Raw genomic sequence first — 20,885 nt, 5'->3', positions numbered from 1 at the left:
TTCAGGCAGATCAGCAAAGCGGATCTCACCACTCACATTGGGTGAACAGACTCGTCTCTGCTACATACATCCACTCTGTTCTATAATTTGCTTGGAGCTGCCAAAATGCAAAGAGCTGCAATATATTCGCCACACTTTCCTGACTACCTTGTTTTTAAAAGTTGTGACATTCAAGCGTGATTCTTGGTTCATTTGCAAGCTGAATTTTTTTAGAGGTTCTATTGCCACACAATACTCGTCCCATATTCCAATTTGTCCACAGGGTGCTTCAACCCTGGTAGGTTATCAACTGCCTGTTTTGCTGATAATTTCAGATCGTTTCTGTAAGAAACTGAATTATTATTTGCGGTAGATGAGAAACAATCACAACCGTTGTCAGAGTGAACTTTCAAAGCCATTCAATTAACCTAGTATTAACCCCCTGGTACCTAAGCACCGAACAGGCAGGCTTAACTTAAGGATATATGTAAAATACTTATGCAGAAACCAAACAAGTAAAAGTCAAAATGCAAAACAATAAAAAACTCAAACCGAAATAGAAAAATATTAAAGTAAAATGTATTGAACAAAATGACACTAAAATGACAAAATCCAATAAGGGGAATGAGATATGAACTGTAACGCTGTAAGAGCCACAAGGTGCCAATGGATGAGGGGCCCGGGCATGGATTCGTCTCTCTGGAGCTGACTGCCAAGTCAGAGGAAACCGGAGGCCACGGCCTGCAAGCACATAGTGCAGGAATTAGCCACAGTGGTCCAAGAAGACATCTAGTGCTCCAGGATCAGATAGGGCTGCTGGCCTACAAGGGGATTCACGGCAGGTTCGGGCACAAAGTGCTTAGATTACTGAGAACAAGCAGCTGTCACGGTTCGCGGCATTGCCGCGGCCGGCCATCCCCGCATACACACACGGAAGCAGGAATAGTCCCGGGCAGCGGCCTGGGAGCACAGAAGCACTTCCGGGGGAAACGCTTAAACATCGCGTTTCCTGCCGGCTCTGTGCTTCGGATTCCTTGCTGGGGATCCCGCTTGCTGAGACCTGCCTGTCCAGTCCGGAGACGAGCCGTGCTGGAGCGCTGCTCGGCTGTCACGTCAGCCGCACTTAGGAGTGCTTCTTTTTTACTCGTCTGACATCAAAGAGGCAAGCCGCGCTGGAGCGCAACTCTGCCTCACGTCTGCGCCACTCAGGAGCGCTTGCTTGTTCCTTCTCCTGGGGGATCCAGGAATGTGCCCGTTTTTTGTTTCTTTAACCCTTGATGCGCAGGAGCGCCTTGAGGGTGTTTAGTGGACCTGAGTTATGTTTTGGGGTTTGTACTTTCGGTTTCCCACCGCGCCGGAGCGCTAAAGGGAAACAGCTCAGCCTACAGACTTGGGCTCCTTATCGGGGATGCCACAGGTTGAGTGATTCAGAAAAGGGGGTGGTGATGAACAGAGTGTCTGAATTAAGCAGACCACTCTTACCCAGTCCAAAGATCAGGGCTTGATCCATCACCGTTATTTAGCTCACTGCCCCATCCCAGCTCAGAACCTGGCTATATGCAAATTAGTCTGTCCCTGGCCCAGTGCATCATGGGAACAGGGCAGACCAAACTACCAAGCCAATTCTTCACCAGAAAGGGGGAGACAAGCTTCCGGGGACCGGTTTCTGGCATTTCAGCCGTCGTCGGCCCGGCTTGCTTGAATCCTGATGGAGCAGTGAGCAAGGGACTCATGTCTGAGTATACCCTGCCACACCTATAGTGGCCAAAAACGATTCAGAAAAGGGGGTGGTGATGAACAGAGTGTCTGAATTAAGCAGACCACTCTTACCCACTCCAAAGATCATGGCTTGATCCATCACCGTTATTTAGCTCACTGCCCCATCCCAGCTCAGAACCTGGCTATATGCAAATTAGTCTGTCCCTGGCCCAGTGCATCATGGGAACAGGGCAGACCAAACTACCAAGCCAATTCTTTACCAGAAAGGAGACAAGCTTCCGGGGACCGGTTTCTGGCATTTCAGCCATCGTCGGCCCGGCTTGCTTGAATCCTGATGGAGCAGTGAGCAAGGGACTCATGTCTGAGTATGCCCTGCCACACCTATAGTGGCCAAAAACGAATCAGAAAAGGGGGTGGTGATGAACAGAGTGTCTGAATTAAGCAGACCACTCTTACCCAGTCCAAAGATCAGGGCTTGATCCATCACCGTTATTTAGCTCACTGCCCCATCCCAGCTCAGAACCTGGCTATATGCAAATTAGTCTGTCCCTGGCCCAGTGCATCATGGGAACAGGGCAGACGAAACTACCAAGCCAATTCTTCACCAGAAAGGAGACAAGCTTCCGGGTTGAGTGACTGCATACCGTTTTCAGCTACACGCGTAGGAGCGCTTTCTTTTTGTTTTAGCTTGGGTGAAACGCGCATGAGCGCTTTCTTTTTGTTTGAACTTGGCTGTAACGAGCAGGAGCGCCTTACCTTCGCTATTCACATCCGGAGCTGTTCTCATCTGGGGACCTTCCTTCCTGGAAGCATTGGTGAGTCCTCAGAGAGTGACAAGGTCTGTGTGTGTATGTGGGGGGTGGTTCCTTTTCGGGTCTGACTCAGTCTCTGATCTATCTCCTTTGGTTTCCAGTTGACACCGGGACGCCCCGCCAGCTGCACGCTATCCTTTAACCCTACTCCCTGGCTCCCATCCCTGCGTCCATCTCATCCCTGCTGGGTATTGCCTTCCACGAGGGTCAGGTGGGTACAGGGACGGGTGCTCTTGTCGTCTCTGCGGAATTGCGTCACAAGCAAAGGTAAGACTTGTGGGGCACCTGACAGCAGCAGATGCCATAGCAGACGCTCTAAGGCAGCAAGGCCCGGACGAGACTGAAAGGGAGTGACACCTCTGACCCTGTCCATCATGCAATAGCTTAGTGGAGCTCAGCAGGAGGACAACCCGGTGACAGCCACCCACTGGGGCTGGGACCCCACGACAAGGCAGGCCGGTCTGGTGATGTGGTAAGAGATATAGCAGCCATGTCCTCAGCGAAAAGCAAGAAGGATCAGAAACTAAAAAAGATACTGACCAAGCTCCCAATGACCGGCAGCGGAGATGGGAGGCTCTCCCCAATGACACAAACCAGCCAAGATGTGAACACCTCTGAAGCCCCAGTTACCCACGCCTATTGAGAGTCGCTATTCGGTGCATTACGAGGCGACTTGCCGACGCTGAAAAGGGAAATAGCGGGGGAGATGAAGGAGATAACCGATGGAGGCCACATGTTCCCAAACTGCATCAACGTCCCGCCTTATGATAAGGTCGGTCGTCGATGCCGTTGGGGACAGTGTGGCCTCCATCGAGGATTAGGAGCAAGCCAAGGGAGGAGGAGGTGAAGCATCTACAGCAAGAGATACTCCGGCTCAAGGCTCAACAGAGCGATCTCCAGGAACACATAGAAGACCTGGAGAATCGGTCTTGGCGAAACAACATCCGCGTTAAGGGAGTTCCACCTAAAGAAGAAGAGCCAGACATCACACAATACCTGCAGGGTCTCTTCAGGAGCATACTGGGCGCCCCCACCGGATATTTTGGCTTACATTCCAGACTTTCAACTAAAAGAGTGTATACTACGTGCTGCCAGGGACAAGCAACCACCAAGATATCAGGACCACTAGCTTTGTACCAGGACCTGGCTCTAATACCCCTTCAAAAGTGTTGGCGGTGCCCATTGGCAACCACACGTCTTCGAAATCAAGGAATACCGTATTCTTTGGGTCAACCTTTCTGGCTGATTTTCACATGGCAGGGCAAACTCCTCCAGCTCAGATCCATGCAGGACACTTGCCAGGTGCTGGGCATCGAGAATCCAATCCAGGAGGAGACAGAGAACCCACAGACCAAAACTCCTAGTGAAAGATGACATAAGGTCTACGGGAGGCAAAGCACAGAGCGAGCGTCGATACCGGACCCCAAGACCATGGCACAAGAAAGACTGGCAGTGCTGGAGACACTGTCGAAGGAGACATTCCCCCATGATGACACAGTGAACGACAGAGGGACAGATAAGTGACATTTGCAAGGACGGGTGGGCGGCGAAGAAGTCTGCAGGGAGCGTAGAGACACGGGGAGTGTAGAGACACGGGGAACTGGCCTCACACGTTCCCAACTATTCCGACTTCCAAGGACAATTTGAGGTTAATGGGTTTCTAAGTTGGGGTTAGGGAGGGGAGGGTGGTGAACTGGTATGCAAGTTAAAGGCGCTGAAGAGAGGATCAAAGGGCAATGGAGGCTGGGCAGACGTTAAGAGCCCAGGGGGGAAGAGGGATCACAGGGACCCAAATACAGGCCAAAGCTGGTGCACTCACTATGACATGCTATTTCCCAGCCCACACTGAAAATTCTCACTTTCAATGCGAGAGGTCTCAACAATCCCAATAAAAGGAGGTCCATCCTTTCCTACCTTGATAACATGGAGGCAGATGTGTGCCTCCTCCAGGAGACACAGCTCCTCTCCAAAGATTGGCATAGAATGAGGTCACGACTCTTTCCCCAGCAGTTCAATTGCCTATAGATAGAAACGCCCCCCCCCTCACCCACCTATACCAACAACCATTTCAAATACCAACCGCACCAGGGATGGTGCTAATAGGTTAAACAGGCCCAGGGGCTCGAATCAGAACAGGTTGTCTAGTACCTCGTGCATTAATGTTCCTGCCGCCCCAAGTATGAATGGCTAATCAGGATGTCCTGAGTCTGCCGCCCGCTGCTTGCTCTTATGTGTTGGTACTGGCAGGAGTACCTACTTTAAAGAGGGATCAGCATGAGTCTTGGGACCAGCTACGCAATAAATGTGCGGACTGGCTATCAAGGCATAGAAGCGTCCATGTATCCGAAATAAAGGATATTATTATGGCACGCAGGGTTGGGTGAGTTCGTGCATCTACAAAAAATTTCAAAGGGGACAGTATTCTAATTAAATTCCGCCGACCTTCTTTGGTGAGACACCTACTAAGGGGTTACGAATTCATAACATCTAATAGCACTAACATATGCGCACTACCCCTTGGTTATTTCTACAAACCAAATCATGCTCCTTTCACCAACAAGAATTACTACCTCTAATAGGTTCCAGGCCTTGTCTGGATTAGAGACACAAGATTGACTATCAACTTTTGGGGAAAATACTGATCCTGCTTTTAGGTTACCTCATGCCCTGCCAGAAACTGAGGGTACTATTCCCACAACCCACTTATTCCCCTTATGCAAACGAAGGCCTCAGCAAGTTCAGACCTCCGTATCTTAAGCTGGAATGTTGCAAGGTTGTACTCTAAACTTCTCCAGCCAGATTGGGTACAACTTATTAAATACCAAGATATCCTTTTATTTCAGTTAACATGGGCCACACAAGAATTGCATAGTGAGGGGTTTGAATGCCATAATATAGCAACAACCCCCAAGCAGGGTCGACCATTTGGGGGTTTATCAATCTGGGTCAATATTAAGACAGGAGGATGCATACAAACTATAACAATAATTTTCTAGGCATATTATTTAATAGGGGAATTTCCTTTTGGATAATTAATTTTGTATAACAATGATTTTCATTCTGTTCCAAATATGCATTTTATCAATTTGTTTCATTTTATTGCATCTATTGGAAAATCCAACGACACTTTCAAGTCAGAAGGAATCTGTCTGGGGGCGATTTTAATGCTAAGCTATCTTTCTCACGGTCAAGCGAATATTCACATAGCAGCAGACAAACATGCATTAGGGGTAGAGAGCTAATGGACCATTTGAACACCCTTAACTTAATTAATGATATGGAAATTGATGCAACTACAAAAGATAATGCCCCCCCTGAACCGACATTCAGAAGGAGGGTCTGTTCATCTGAAATTGCTAATGTTTTTTACCCCCCTCCGCTTAAGAATCTTAAAGCGGCAAGTGCCCTGGAGACCCTTCCTTCCGCAGGCTCAATGGGCAGGCCCAGTCCCCGGTCCCCAAGCTCACGCGGCCCTGTCCCGAAGCGGACAGGCCGCACTCTCACCTCAGGGCCGGGGCACAATTCGGACCCAAGGGCCGGGTCTCAGATAGCAGTAGGCACCATGCAGGGCGACGCCCCGGCCGCGGCAGACAACCCCGGAGGCGGCGGACTCCCTCGCACCAGGCACCCTGACAGGGCACAGTCCGTCACCGCTACCGGCACCGGCAGCTCGTCACCTTGCCTCCCGAACCGGCCGGTGCGGCAATCCAGGCTCCCGCTATTGCCTCCGCCGCCACAGAGCCCCCCGATGGCAATGGGGCCCCCCGGCAAGTCTGCTTCTCCGCCGCGACTAGGCCCGATCCCCGGGCTCAATTAGCGGTGACCGTCGCCTCCATCCACTAAGGTGCTCCGTTCCTCGATGGGCACAACGCCGCTCCGGGGCCTCGGTACCTGCGGGAGGGCCCGATGGCAATGGGTCCCCCCGTGTCCGGAACCACCGATGGTTGGGTCAGGCCGCAGTCCCCGGCCTCGATTTCAGGCAGGGCCGGCGGCAGACCTGTCGGTCGAGCTCGCCGGTGATCCGGTAGCCCACAGCTTTGAAAGCGGGACCGGAGGAGTACAGCACGGTCTGGGATCGTGGAAGCTCAATTTAGCACTCTGAGGTGGGCTGAAAGGATCGAAAATCAGGATTTAAGCGGCGGCCGGCAGGGAGCCAAAGGAGCTCACGTCCTGTCGGCCATGCTGCTAGGCCACGCCCCCGCAAAGTCTTAATCCTAATTTGATCATAGGGAAGTACACTATTGCACAGCACTCGCCACTTTAATAGCTTTTATGGACCTGTCCTCAGCTTTCGATTTTGTTAATAGGTCCCGTCTATGGTCCATCCTTTTAGAATATGGACTGGATGAGGCCCTTGTTCATTTTTTGACCTATCTCCATACGGATCTGAAAGCGCGGGTCAGGATTGGGGGTGGGGGAGAAGTTTCCAATTACATCATAACACACCTCTGTCAGACAGGGGTGTGTTATGGCTCCTTTTCTATTTATCATATATAAAAACAATTTACATAAATCACTGATCACACTAACTAATGATGTTCCCCAAATTCAAGGCAAACCTCTCCCAGTGCTTTTAGACACAGATGATGCGGTTTTAATTGGTAGCACACAAAATGCACTACGGACTTTAGTTCGAGGTTTCACAGATTTTATGTCTGGCTTAGATTTATGCACCCATTTAAAGAAATCTTTAATAATGCCTTGTGGGGCAAGGAAATGTCCGTTAAATTTTATCTCTGTTGGCGACCAAAAATTAACTTGCACTGCTACTTTACCTTATCTGGGAATGGTCTTCGTTGCGAATGGCACTTGGTGTGAATACTTGGCAAATTGTAAAAGTAAGTTCTCAAGGGCTTTTAACTCAATCCTCAGTCTCCTGCGCCCTAAAAGATCGGGAACAATTCCAGCCTTTTTAAAGATTTTTAAGATCCAGTGTGTACCAATACCTACCAATGAGGCAGAGATATGGAGTGTTGCGAAATGCTCTTGCGTCCAATCAGAAGAAAGTAGATTTTGTAGAAAACTCTTGGGCGCTCCTATCTCCACCCCTCTGTACATATGTCATGGCGAACTGAAATTAGGATACATTGAAGACATCATAAGGGCCTGCTCCGAACTATTTTAGTTGTTCATAATGAAGAATCCCGAGGCTTCTCTCAGAAGGGACATAATAGATATTAGTCTTCGCTGTGAGAAAGGGACGGATATTCCATGGCTTGCTGGGGTAGTCAAGAGTCTGGAAAGCGTTAACCTTGGTAGACTGTTTGCCAATTCAAACACAGCTGTAACAATGGACAAAAAAGTTTTAAAGACAGCACTGTATGCACTTTATAACGCGAAAAGACTAGAAAGGGAATTGAATAAACAAACTGTTGTAAAATGTATATCCATTGCGTACCCTGAGCATTGTCTACCAAGTTATATTGCACTACTCATGTCCCAATGGGAGAGAGGCCTCCTATTCCGTCTAAGAGCTGGGAAGGTAAGATATTTGCTTTGTTTTCCCTATAGCTATAACGCAAAACGTGACTCCCTGCCATTTACATGTGATGGTCACAGCGGTCAAACACTTTTACACTTTTTATTCTTTAGTAGATACTATATGAAATATGCACTATGGTTTCTAATTCCGTATTTTAAAAAATTGTCACCTATTAATTTAACAGACGCTCTTGACTGCAAATTTAAATTGGACAATGTTGAATTGATCTTGAGCATTGGCACCTTTTTGAGAGTAGCTACGGGTGCACGGAAATCTATGTGCGATCTATGAAGTCATTTGTATTGTACTATTCACAATATGCAATTTACCTAGGTTTACTGTATTTTGCTACATTATGGATTGGATATTGCTATCTATTTCATTCAAAACATCTTTATTCGATTCGTGGAATCATAAAAGAAAAAACAATGCAATATTTATAGATACATCATTTCCGTCCAATGCTATAATCCTTGAGAAAGTAAATTGCAGATTTTTGGGTATCATTACATTTGTGCAAATACGCAATTCCAAGATAAGGTGCAGTTAGTAGAATCAGTGCAAATAACATGGCCATTAGGTTCTCGGTGCAATAGACAATTAAAATAGTAAAGTACAGTGCATATGTATCATAGTTGTATTCCCAAAGGTACTTGTGCCCCTTATATGTTTATCACAGTAACAATTAAAAAAAGAAATAATAAGAACTACTACAAACAAAATACATTGTAAAATATTAAATACTATATACAATAAAACGTTTCAGCGATTCAGTCCTGCAATACTCAATTTATGTTCTTTTATCCTCTATTGCAGAATCCTAGATAAAATGTCAAACCCTTCTTCATTCTTATATAGTTGATAGCCAATAAAAATCTAGACACTCCATATACAGTAAGCTGGGTGTTATCTGTTATTATTTTCACCAATTGGGGCTTGATTTGGTCTAAAAATGCCTCAAAGCGGGGTGTTGGTTTAACCATCGGAATATTGTTTGTGAGTGAGCCAACTCCACAATTTTGTAAAACTTTGTGCACAGTGAAGTTCCAATAGACCCTTCTGAGTTCCCTTTTTGATTCTGCGGTCAACCTTTCTGGGTGGTGCCGGAACTCACTAAGCCCCAAGGTCAAAAGCCATCTACGTATATTAGCCAGCCATGGGAAAGTAACCTGGGTATCTAGTGCGATAAGTTCACTTAGTGCCTGCCTGTAGATATGGAGTTCATCAGTGGCCCATAACCTAAACCAATATGACAAAGTCATCCACACAGCCCTATGCTCGATGCGTTTTAACCCCAGATCGTACATGTAGGGGATCACCGGTGTATTTTGGGGGAGGGGGACCATCGCTCTTAAAACCCTGTTTTCTCCCAGGGTTAAGGTGGAGATTTGCTCTCCGCTCCACAGCTCCGAGCCATAGAGAGAAGCGGTTTGGGCCCTAGATTCATTTACCTCCAATGCTGGGGTGATGGACTTGGTACCAGTTGCATGGAGCTTTTTCAAGATGGGCACTGAATTTTGCATTAAAATGGTCCCAGATTTTCTGACATGCGGGCACCATGAGAGCTTAGAATCTAGGGTCACCCCTAAGTAAACAAAAGTGTGAACCCTCTCTATCGCTACGTCATTCAGCATCATCTTTTTCTTAAAACTTTTGTGCGGCCTGATGGACATGTATTTTGTTTTTGATGGGTTTATTTCCAATCCTTTTTGTTTACAGTACACCACCAACTTCTTCAGAAGTTTTTGCAGTCCCATTGGGGTCTGTGAGAGGAGGATGGTATAATCTGCAAATGTCAGAGCACATACATGAGAGCCACCTAACTTTGGGGAATCGTGGTTTGTGTCCAATAGGAAATCAACCATATCATTAACATAGAGGAGAAACAGGGTAGGCGCCAGGACACAGCCCTGGCGGACCCTCTCCTCACCGGTATCTCCTCTGTCAACTCCCCGCCCATACCCCAGCGCACTTTTGCAAAATTATCTTCATGTAATTTTATGAGTTGCACCAGTAAGTTTTTTGGAACCCCTTGATTTAGCAGATTTATCCACAGCAGATCTCTTGGAATTGAATCGAAAGCGGCCTTTAGGTCAATAAAGGCCATATACAAGTTGCCGGATCTTAGTTTAGTATACTTCCAGGCAATGGTTAGCAGCCTAAACACCTGATCTATGGTGCTGATTCTTTTTCTGAACCCTGCCTGGCATGGGGATAATATGTTGTTGTCAACTAGCCAGTTGTTTAGCCTGTCCAGTATCTGCTTTGAATAGACCTTTTGGGTAATATCTATCAAGCTGAAAGGTCTATAATTAGCGGGATCGTCCCTACTGCCCTTTTTGTATATAGGGACGATCTCCGCGCCCTTCCATGATATAGGGATAGGCTTCCCTCTGCTAATTGCATTGCACAGTAAGTTGATCTACAGTGCCCATACCTCTGGGTCATGTCTAAAGAGGTCTCCCGGGATAATATCTGGGGCTGGCGCTTTGGACGGCTTAATGGCGGCTATAGCCTGCTTAGTATCTAAGATACTAAAATACAGTGGTTCAAACGCCTTGGACATTGTCAGCTCTTTAATTATGCATAAGTTCTCGCTTGAAGGGGAACCCGGACATGCATATAAATGTGCAAAGTGTCTGAACCATGGTTTAGGATCTAGATGGTAGTCCTGGGCTGGCTTGCTCGACTTATTGCCGTTTGCAACAATTGCTCTCCTGCCCTTGCTGCGGCTAGCAAGTCTTCCCAACCAGAGTCCTCCCAATGTCTACGTTCTGGTACAGTCTGTGCGTGCTGTGCTTGAGATTGTGTTCCTTTTGCCTGCATCGCTTTGATTCTATGGCTGCTGTTTGTATTTGTTCCATCCTGTAACAGTTCTCTCATGTAACCTCACTGGTTCTATTGGTTCTATTGTACGGTGCTGTGACACCTTCGGGTAAGACCCCCGCTTTATAAGAACGCATTAAATAAATGACCTCACCTGGGGTTTCATGTGGGTGCTGTGCTCTCTGTTGTGAGTCGGGTTAAAAGAGGGCCTGTGGATGAACAACTGCGCATGTGCTGGGGACAGACACTGCTACCCACAGCGCGAGCGTAAAAGGCATTGGATTAGGTGCGCATGCGCGGAGGACAGACACTGCCTCCCGCTGCGGAACGAAGGTTAGAGGGCCTTAGAAGAACAACTGCGCATGCGCGGCGGACAGACGCCGATGTTACTACAATCCAACTCCAGAAGTCGGTGCAAGAAAGATTTCATTTAGTTCACAGCACGGAGCGCAGTGAAGGGCGACAGCTCAGAGCCAGCACAGGTGGGACTCAAAGAAGTACAAGAATTCCAGTGTCCGCGCGGGGACACAATGAATGAGATATAACTGCCTCCCGCCGCAGAGCACGAGGCGCCTCGCGCCACAGCACAGGGTGAGAGGTATTTAAATGCAAAGCTCCTCGGTCCGCTCCTCTGGGGGAAATGACTTTCCTCTGCGCATGCGCAGTGAGGCTGAGTGTTCTCTGTCCAGGGCAGTTCACAGTCCGTACCCCGTGCAAGGTCCTAACTCGGCGATAGGACGTCGTGTCTTCGCTCCGCACATGCGCAGCTCTGACGCGCGGTCCTGCGCGTGCCCAGCAGTGAGACGCATTGTTTTATTTTGTTGAGCTCGAGCGTCACTCCTGGGGGGAATAACACACCGGACCCCCTCCTCACAGGCAGCCGTGCCCCCGGGGCTCCAGCAGAGGTGAGGGAGGCCTCTGACCCCAGGGTGACGCACGAGCGCGGGGGCATCTTCAGGACACTGAGAGGCGACACTCAGGGCAGGGGCTGCAGTGCTGTCCAGACTCTGAACTGCGTCATACACGTGTGACTTAAGAAAAGAAAGTGCATTCAAATCAATAGTTCCACCATCTTTATAAAACAATGTACATATGCCAGCACAGAACAACTGTTCCTACTTTGCTTTCCCGTGTGTGTGTGTGTGTGTGTGTCTGTGTCTGTCTGCGTGTCTGTCTGTGTCTGTTGGTCTCTGTGTGTCAGTGTGTCTGTGTGTGTGTGTCTGTGTGTGTCTGTCTGTGTCTGTCTGTGTCTGTCTGCGTGTCTGTTGGTCTCTGTGTGTCAGTGTGTCTGTCTGTGTGTGTGTGTCTGTCTGTGTGTGTCTGTCTGTGTGTGTCTGTTGGTCTCTGTGTGTCTGTCTCCCATTCCCTGGAGGGAGAGTTTGTAGCTCCCCGTTGTAGAAGCGTCGGTCAAGAGGGAGCACACTGCATTGAATAATTTCTTGGTATGCACTTTTTATTAGTATTACAGGAAATCACAATGATTGATTGTCTCTTCTGTATTCTTCTTTCCCACAGAATCTTCCACTTCAGTCCCTTAGTTGAGCCTCGGCCACCGTCGTCCCTCGGACAGAAGGAAAAGGCTCAGGTAAGTGTTTTTTGCTTTATGATTTAATCAAAGGAGGATGTGAGAGATAAATAATAGCTATGCATAAATGTGAAGGGAGGGGGTTGGAGCAACCAAAACAAGAAGAGTAGCCAATGATTTCTGCTCTTGTCTTCCTATTCCATCTCACTTATTTCCTTTTCCCTGGGTCCCTTTCACCCCTCAGCCTCCCCTCCGGTCCGTCTCTGACTCAGCCCCTTTCCAAAAGCCCCATAGACGCCCACTCACCTGTAAGAGCCACGTCACTAAGGGGCCATGGCGTGGTAACTCCACGTCCTTCAGTGAGGTCTGGTCTCCTTCTGTTTCGACTTTCCCTCCTCGCCAACAAGCTGTGACCTCCCCAAGGCTCCAGTTCTCTCTCTCGGAAGGCTGTTCGGTGTTCTCCGTTTTTCCGGTCTTCCCTGCTGGTTTCTCCGCCTTAGGTTATGGCTCACTTGAGCTCGTGGAATGCCTTTCTGGCGGCTTGGGGAGGATTTACCAAGTCTTAGTTCCTTTTCTCTTTCTTCAGTAGGTCGGTTAGTGGTGCTGCTATTTCAGAATAATTGGGTTTAAACCAGCGGTAGTAGCCTTGTAAGCCCAAAAACGATCTAATGCCTTTTTTGGTGGGAGGGAAGGGGGTGTCTAAGACTGCTCTCAATTTCTCTTGTTGCAGAGCGATAGCCCCATCTCCCAATAAATAGCCCAAATATTTGACTTTGGTGAAGTTTATCCTGGTCTTTTTGGAGTTCAGGTGGAGCCCTGCAGTCCTAAGTGCTTGGAATATCTTCCCACAATGGACGAGATGTAGTTCCAAGTTAGGGCTAAATATTATGATATCGTCTATGAAGGCTAAGGAGTACTCTTGATGTTGGGAGCAAACTTTGTTCATAAGTCTTTGGAACGTCGCTGGTGCTCTGTGTAACCCAAAAGGCAGTGCAGTAAACTCGTATAGCCCATTAGAGGTGCTAAAGGCGATTTTTCTTGGTCTTCCTGTTTAAGTGGTACCTGCTAATAGTCTTTTGTAAGATCGAATGTGGTTATATATTGGGCTAAGCCTAATTTCTCGATTCATCGACGGGTATGAGTGAAATTTCGAGATGGTATTGACTGCTCGGACGTTTATACAAAAACGGATGGAACCATCAGGTTTCAGAACTATGACAATGGGGGAGACCAGTTACTGCTGGAAGGTTTGATGACTCCTAGTTGTAACATGCTCTGTATTTCGGCAGGAACTGCGTCCCGCCTAACGCCTGGTATTCTGTAGGGGCGTTGTTTTATTACTTTATTTGGTGTGGTAACAATGGCATGCTCGAGTATTGTTGATTTTCCCAGGAGGTCCGAAAAGATGGAGGAGAAGGACTCTAAGAGGGACACTTTTTGTTCCTCTGTTAGATGTTCGTTTATGGGCAATTTATTCAATGTTGAAGGAATGGGTTTTGAGTCAGACAAAACCTAATGGGTGTCTTTGGGGAGGGGTCCCAACCATTTCTTTAGTATATTTATGTGGTATATCTGGGTTTTGGTTGAGGAAAGGTGTAACCGGTAAGTAGTGAGGCCTATCCTTTCAGCACCTTCATATGGTCCCTTCCATTCTGCCCGTTTTTGGCGTATAGAGGAAGGTAGGAATAGGAGCACCCAGTCATGGATCTGTAACTGTTGTCACCTCTTTCCTTTATTGTAAGCCATCTGCTGGCTTCTTTGAATTTTTCCTAGGTTTTTGGGAGCAAAATCTCGCAATTTCTGTATGCGGTTTCTTAAGCTTTGGCTGTATTCTAGATGGTGTTGTGTCTCTTCTTGTTTCTCTTGTTCCCACGCTCCTCTTGTCATTTCTAGCAAGGTTTGTGGCTGTCTCCCGTAAAGAGGTTCAAAGGGAGAACAACCCAAGCTTCTCTGAACCTGGCTTCAAATAACAAAGAGGGCGAGTGGCAACAACATGTCCCATTCTTTCCCTTCGGTAGTTAGCATTTTCTTCATGGTTAGCTTGAAGGTGGCGTTATATCGCTTTCACAGACCATCTGTCTGAGGGTAATAAGCAGATGTTTTTATTTGGGTAATTTTTAAGGTTTTACAGACTTGTTTCATTAAACGAGAAACAAAGGGGGTACCCTGGTCTGTCAAAATCTCTCTTGGAAATCCTACCCTCAAAAAAAATTGTAGTAACTTTTCACTGATTTGTTTTCGTGCTTGGTGTTTGTAGGGGAAATGCTTCTGGGTATCGAGTTGCGTAATCGACAATAACCAGTATATCGATATATCATCTTTTTGATTTTGGGAGAGGACCCACTAAATCCATACTTATCCTCTTATAAGTAAAGCACTGGGTGTACAAGCGAGTCCAAACATTAGGGTGAATACTATTTTATCATGTCCGTGCACCATCCATTGATTACACCCACCAACTATTAAAACGACGAATCCATGCCAGGACTGTCCAACATGCATGGAAATTAAGAGTGCCCTGACAATGTACGCGGTCTAAGAAAAACGCAAGTTAAATTGTCAAAGCAGACTTGATACTCTCGTCATAAGAAAAGTTACGTTGCCAAAAAACATTAAACGAGGAAGGATTGCTTTTAATGCGACACGGCTCCATTGCGTATTATATTGCACTGGGTAAACCGGTCAGTAGTAGGAATCTCGCTGGACACCAGCATGGTGAACAATGCCCTTCCAGGCTGCTCATTCCCCTGCGTGCTCGTCGTTCAGCACAGAGTCCACGTGGCCTTCACCTCTATCACACACACTCACAGCTCTTTCTGCTCCGGGCATTCTGAATGTAACCAAAAGTTGATTTCACTCACTGCCATGATGAGCTCGAAGGGATGGTTGTACACCCGCACCGGGGACTAGTACTTTAAAAGAACTAGTCCCCGTGGTGGGCCACTATGAACTCTAAGGCCGTGGCAGACAAAGTTAGGTAAATAGCAGGCCCACGGGTCACCGCCCTCTTTCTTTTGTTAACAAATCAAACCTCCCCTTCTGTTCTAGGCCTCTCCCCAGCCTTTACACCTGCAGCGGCGGGCAGTGCAGTGTGTTTAACCACACGGCAGGGTCACAACTTTACGCAGGCTGGGCACACCTTGAGTGACCCACACCCTTCTGTTCCCTTCAAATATTTATTTTCACTTATCCATGCAGCTTTCCCACACGGTGTTTGTGCATCGCCGTCTTTGGAATTCAGCGCCCGGTGGACCCGAGCTGCTTTTAATTATTAATTAAGTGGGCGCTAGGTGCCTCTCTGGGAATATTCTGCTCGCCCTGCTCATTAGCTGAATCCTGATCCTAGCAGCAGGGGCGAGAGAAGCCCAGGGGGTGGCAGGCAGGAAAGCACCGTCTACTGCCCTTCTACAGATATCAGTTGTCACATAATGCAGCTGTGACAGGTGAGCGCGGCATTCTATGCAGCTGGCCCAGTGCCTGGACTCTACCTTGGGGCCATGAAGGCACGTGGGGGGCCTGGCCTGGACGATGCACGGGTGTGGTGTCGGGTTCTATCAGGTCTACATACTTGCAGAAACACTCGCACACCATAAAACAGAAGTTGGCACGGAAACTGAAAATGCAAAGAGACAATTTTATTAGGACCCCATGGGGTGGTGGTAGATTCATACAGCACCCTTCGGCAATGCAAGAAGTATCACACCGAACATCGGTGTGCGACCTCTTTTATACATTTTAAAGGTAATAAAAAGGTAGGCGGTATACATTAGAACAGTTTTAGGTACATATAAGGGCATTTTTGGAACACAGCCAACATGAAGGAGGGGTTTAATACCACTGGTCAGTTGGGAGGAACATTCCTAAGGAGTGACCACTCTCTAGTCCAAAGATCAGACGTACGCACGCGCGAGACTGACCATTGCTAAAAATAGCCTGTTGCTGGGTAGGGTAAAGGTTCATTGGCATAAAGGAAGGACGAAAGGGCATGCTGACCACGAGGCCGCATGTTCATAGGCAATGGAAGCCACCGAATACAAAATGGCCCCCACACGTTTAGTCAAGTTAACAGAAATGTTCGTGTAGCTGAGCTTAACGCTAACTCAGGTATTGCCAAATTACGACAGACGACCCTTTTAGCGTTTAGCTGAAGCTACCTCATAATGGAAGTAATCTGAATGTTCATCATTAATGTCAATCATCATTATTTGCTTCACTACGTTATTACTCATCTGTACATTTTTAGCAATAGCTCGTTTGGATGAGATACAGGCCGTAATACATACAGTACATAAGGTAGGTCCACATTGAATACATAGGCAACAGAAGAAAAATATCCCAATAATCACACATAGAACAGTTAACAGTTTCCAATCCCATGTACTAAGCAGAGTCCAAAACCAGCTAGAAAAAGTCCAAGTACCGTTGTCAGTGTGAATTTCAGAGGCAATTTTGGGCAACCTAGAGATAGCATCATACACAGATGGTGAATTATCTGGCACATAAACACAACAACTACTTCCAATGATGCGGCATGCACCCCCACGATCAGCTAACACTACGTCCAGAACCATCCGGTTCTGAAGCGTAACTATTCTTGTAATCTGAAGCTCTTCAGTTAAATTCCCTAAAGCAGAAGCAGTCTCATTAGCAACTGCCTCCACAACACGCGTTAACCGTCTAATTTTCCTGCTGTTTAGGGCAGCACCTACAAAAGAGAACAACCCTAAATTAAAATCCACATATTGTTGTAGTGAGGTGTCAGTTTGGTCGACTTCATCAATATCCAATGTTCTCTTAACTCTATTCAATAGAAAATCGTGATACAATACATAATCATTATGGTACATAGGTGGGGCAATAAACACAGGGGGTAATACAAAAGATATATAACATGTACCTAACCATCCAAGAGGAAGACGATGATAACCTTTATTTACGCAAATAAAGTAAGTGTTTCGTGAGGCCACACATGAAACACCATTTGATGCATCAAAGGCAAGAGTAACATTGCATTCACTTTTCCCCACCGGAATTGTTCCCTTATTCCTAATACAAAGGTCTGCTTTTGTATCAATAACGGTAATTACATGTAAACTGGTCATATTTGTAAGTCTCTGATTGGTGAAGATACGAGGCGTAGATACATTGTCCGGTCGATATTCTTCCCACTCGAATTTAGTTCCTTCTGCCTGTGGATAGCTATCTCGATCGTTATAGCAAACTTTGTTCAATCGAAAAAGTAGTCCACCTTTTGTTGGCCATCTCAATGTAAAGAGAAGAGTGTACCAAGCATTACATGACCCATTGTGAGAAAAAGGGAGAGGAATAAGTGGGGTTCCTCCCTTCTTCTGATGCCCAGGTAACATCCCACATACCCAACAATTGGACGTGTTGGTCATATTATGCGTGTGGTGCAATATCTGAATGAAACTATTATTCAAATAGGTCTGTCTATGTCTTTCTTCGTGATAGGGCAAAGTAAAATGGAAATGTTCAGATGGAATTGGAGTGGTAGGCAGTAAATAGTCCCGTGCAGTAAATAGTCTTTCTATAGTCCAAGCTATTACTGCTATTACCACTATTGTCGCAACAAAAAGAACCGCACCCAGAATTCTTCTGTTTTTCAATGTCATAGGTGCCATGGTACAATGAACAAAAGTCTCAAGAAACAAACTAGAAAATAAAAATATGGTGCTGAGAACCGAGGCTGCCGTTGAGTTTTTCTCAGAGATTCAAGACGGGTGTCGCTACACTGGACAGAACTGATCCCCCCCCCTTGATATTCCCGGCTTCCGTTTCACAAACCTCGGAACGGTTACCAACCAGTCATGAAAAATACAAAAAAAATGATTTCCTTGGCCGTAGATTGTACTTCACTCCGCCAGAAATAGTGTGGTCCGGGAAGGCTCCCTCCGACTCGTGAGGCGTAACAGCTGGGCTCTTCTCAGCATCCAAGATGTCTCTGTAATCGGACAGCACTTCAGGGTTCACCAGGTCTGGAGAAACATGTCGACAGTGCGTTGAATGTATCCACCGCTTCTTATTCGTGACTCGCACAGCCGTTCGCGTTGCCAGCAGCACTTGCTCAGGGCCACGCCACCTCGGCTCCAAACTGCTGGATCTCTCAAACACCCGGATCATAACATGGTCGCCAGGACGAAGATTGTGAGCCTCTCCAATGGATTTGTCGGGGAGCGCTTCTCGAACCTGTTGATGAATAGAAAGTAAATCATTTGTTAATCGTGCCAAATAATCGTTCATCATTATACAAGGCACATCATGTATCAAACGAGGCTTTGGAACTCCCCAGATATTCATGGGCCTTCCAAACACCACTTCATAGGGTGTGAGGCCAGTTCGGGAGTGTGGCACTGATCTAATAGACAATAATGCCAATGGCAAAGCATCCGGCCATTTCAAATACGTGGATGCCACGATCTTCGCTAGCTTCAGCTTCAGAGTCGCATTATACCTTTCTACTAGACCTGCTGACTGCGGGTGGAATACAGCGTGGAATTTTTGTCTGATTCCCAATCCTTTCAGGACATGCTCTACTATCTTCCCAACGAAATGAGGACCATTATTATTCCACAAAAATTTACAAACACCATAACGTGGGAAGTACTCTTTTAGTAGTACCGTAGCTGTTGTTAATGCTGTATTGTCCTTTGTGGGGTAGGCTTCAACCTATTTACTAAAGGCACACACCACCACTAGGACATATTTAAGGTTATTACAACGCTCCAGTTGGATATAATCCATTTGCAGTACTTCGAATGGTGCAGTAGGTGGAACGAACCCTCCTTTAGTAGTAGAGGTTCCTTTTGCAGGATTGTACTGTAGGCATATCAGACAGGTCTGTACTATTCTCCTAGCCGTGCTGGTAATCTCAGGATGCTCCCAAACTCGTGTAAGCGATTTAGTAATCGGAAGAGCTCCAATATGTGCCAACCCATGTGTCATTTGAACCATTGCCTGCAAGTAAGCAGCAGGTAATTTCCATCTCTTCATGTCTTTGCTTCTCCAGCAACCCTCATCATCCAACAACCCTCATCATCCAACACTCCCTCTATTGCCCATGCTGCAAGCTCCGCTTCAGACGCTGATTTCTGTATGTCTAAAACTTCCTCTCTAGCATCATGCCATCGCTCGGCTTGCGATCTCACCACATACATAGGGGAGTCATTTTGCCACATGGCAGTCTCTCTCGCTATGCGGTCTGCAAAAGCGTTTCCTTGCCCTATTTTGTCCGTCACCTTTTTATGTGCGCTACATTTTATTATCGCCACCTTCCTTGGGCATAATAGTGCATTCAGGAGGTCGCATACCAACTCTCCATACATGATGTGTGTTCCGTGTGAGGTCATAAACCCTCGTTCCCTCCAGAGTAGGCCAAAATCGTGCGCTACTCCAAAGGCGTAACGACTATCGGTGTAGATATTCACACATAATCCAGCACTTAGCTCACAAGCTTTCGTTAAGGCTATCAATTCAGCCGCTTGAGCAGATTTTTGTGGTATTCGTGCTGTTTCTACCACTGTCTTAAGTGTCGTGATCGCATAGGCTGCGGAAGCCGTACCATCTGGCAATCTCACACACGATCCATCAACCCACAGTTCCCCATCTACATCAGGAAGTGGCGTGTCCTGTAAATCGACACAACCCTTTGTTTGTTCGTCAGTCAGAAAAACACAATCATGTTGTTCTTCCTCCTGGGTCTCAGTAACAGGATATGGCAATAAAGTAGCGGGATTCAAAGTGGCGCACCTCTGCAATGTAATGTGTGCCGCCAGCAATGTTAACTCGTATCCTGTTAAACGGGCACTGGTTAGATGCTGCGTTTTCGTTTGGTTCTATAGCGCATCTACTGCATGGGGAACTAGCATCAACAATTTGTGTGACAGAACTATTCCCTCACTCTGCCGTATAGCTACTGCTGTTGCTGCAACTGCTCGAAGGCATCCAGGCAGTCCTCGAGCCACAGGATCGAGTACCGCTGAAAAGTATGCGCAAGGCCTCTGTTTATCTCCGTGTAACTGTACCAAGACTGACAATGCGCACCCATCCTTCTCATGTACATACAGTGTAAAGAGCTTTGTATAATCTGGTGTACCTAACACTGGCGCAGAACAAAGAGCTTGTCTCAGTTGTTCTAAAGCATTTTGACATTCGTCCGTCCATTCGAGGGGGAGTGATGCAGTTTTGGACAGCAATGCTAACAAGGGTTTTACAATGTACGAAAATCCTAGTATCCATTGCCTACAGAAGGACGTCAACCCTATGAAAGCACGAACATCATTCTGCTTGCAAGGGACTGATGTATCTAAGATTGCTTGGATTCGGTCTGATGTTAATGCACGTCCCTCCTTAGACAAAAGATGACCAATATATGTCACCTTTGGTCTACAATATTGTAGCTTCTTCCGCGAAACCTTGTGATTGTGTTTCGCAAGGAAAGAAAGCAGGGAGAGTGTACTCTCCTCGCATTGCTCCTGTGTGTCTGCTGCAAGCAGAATGTCATCAACATATTGTATGAGTGCCA

At 46.9% G+C, this 20,885-nt stretch overlaps 1 protein-coding gene and 1 long non-coding RNA gene across 2 annotated transcripts in view; one reads left to right on the top strand and one right to left on the bottom strand.

Annotated features, from left to right (window-relative positions):
* Positions 1 to 20,885, bottom strand: part of LOC144806065 (uncharacterized) — a 285,212-nt gene that overhangs the window by 215 nt on the left and 264,112 nt on the right. The gene's annotated exons all lie outside the window — the stretch shown is intronic.
* The window catches only part of LOC144806064 (uncharacterized), a 76,543-nt gene continuing 67,250 nt past the window's right edge, over positions 11,593 to 20,885 (top strand). The window contains exons 1-2 of the mRNA XM_078672510.1: positions 11,593 to 11,723; positions 12,334 to 12,403. The gene's annotated coding sequence lies outside the window, so the exon portion shown is untranslated. The remainder of the gene's footprint in view (positions 11,724 to 12,333; positions 12,404 to 20,885) is intronic.

The sequence above is a fragment of the Lissotriton helveticus genome, assembly GCF_964261635.1.
Source record: "Lissotriton helveticus chromosome 1_1 unlocalized genomic scaffold, aLisHel1.1 SUPER_1_unloc_42, whole genome shotgun sequence".
Lineage (NCBI taxonomy): Eukaryota > Metazoa > Chordata > Amphibia > Caudata > Salamandridae > Lissotriton > Lissotriton helveticus.
The sequence above is the reverse complement of the archived record's forward strand: the minus strand, read 5'-3'. Positions and strand labels throughout refer to the sequence as shown.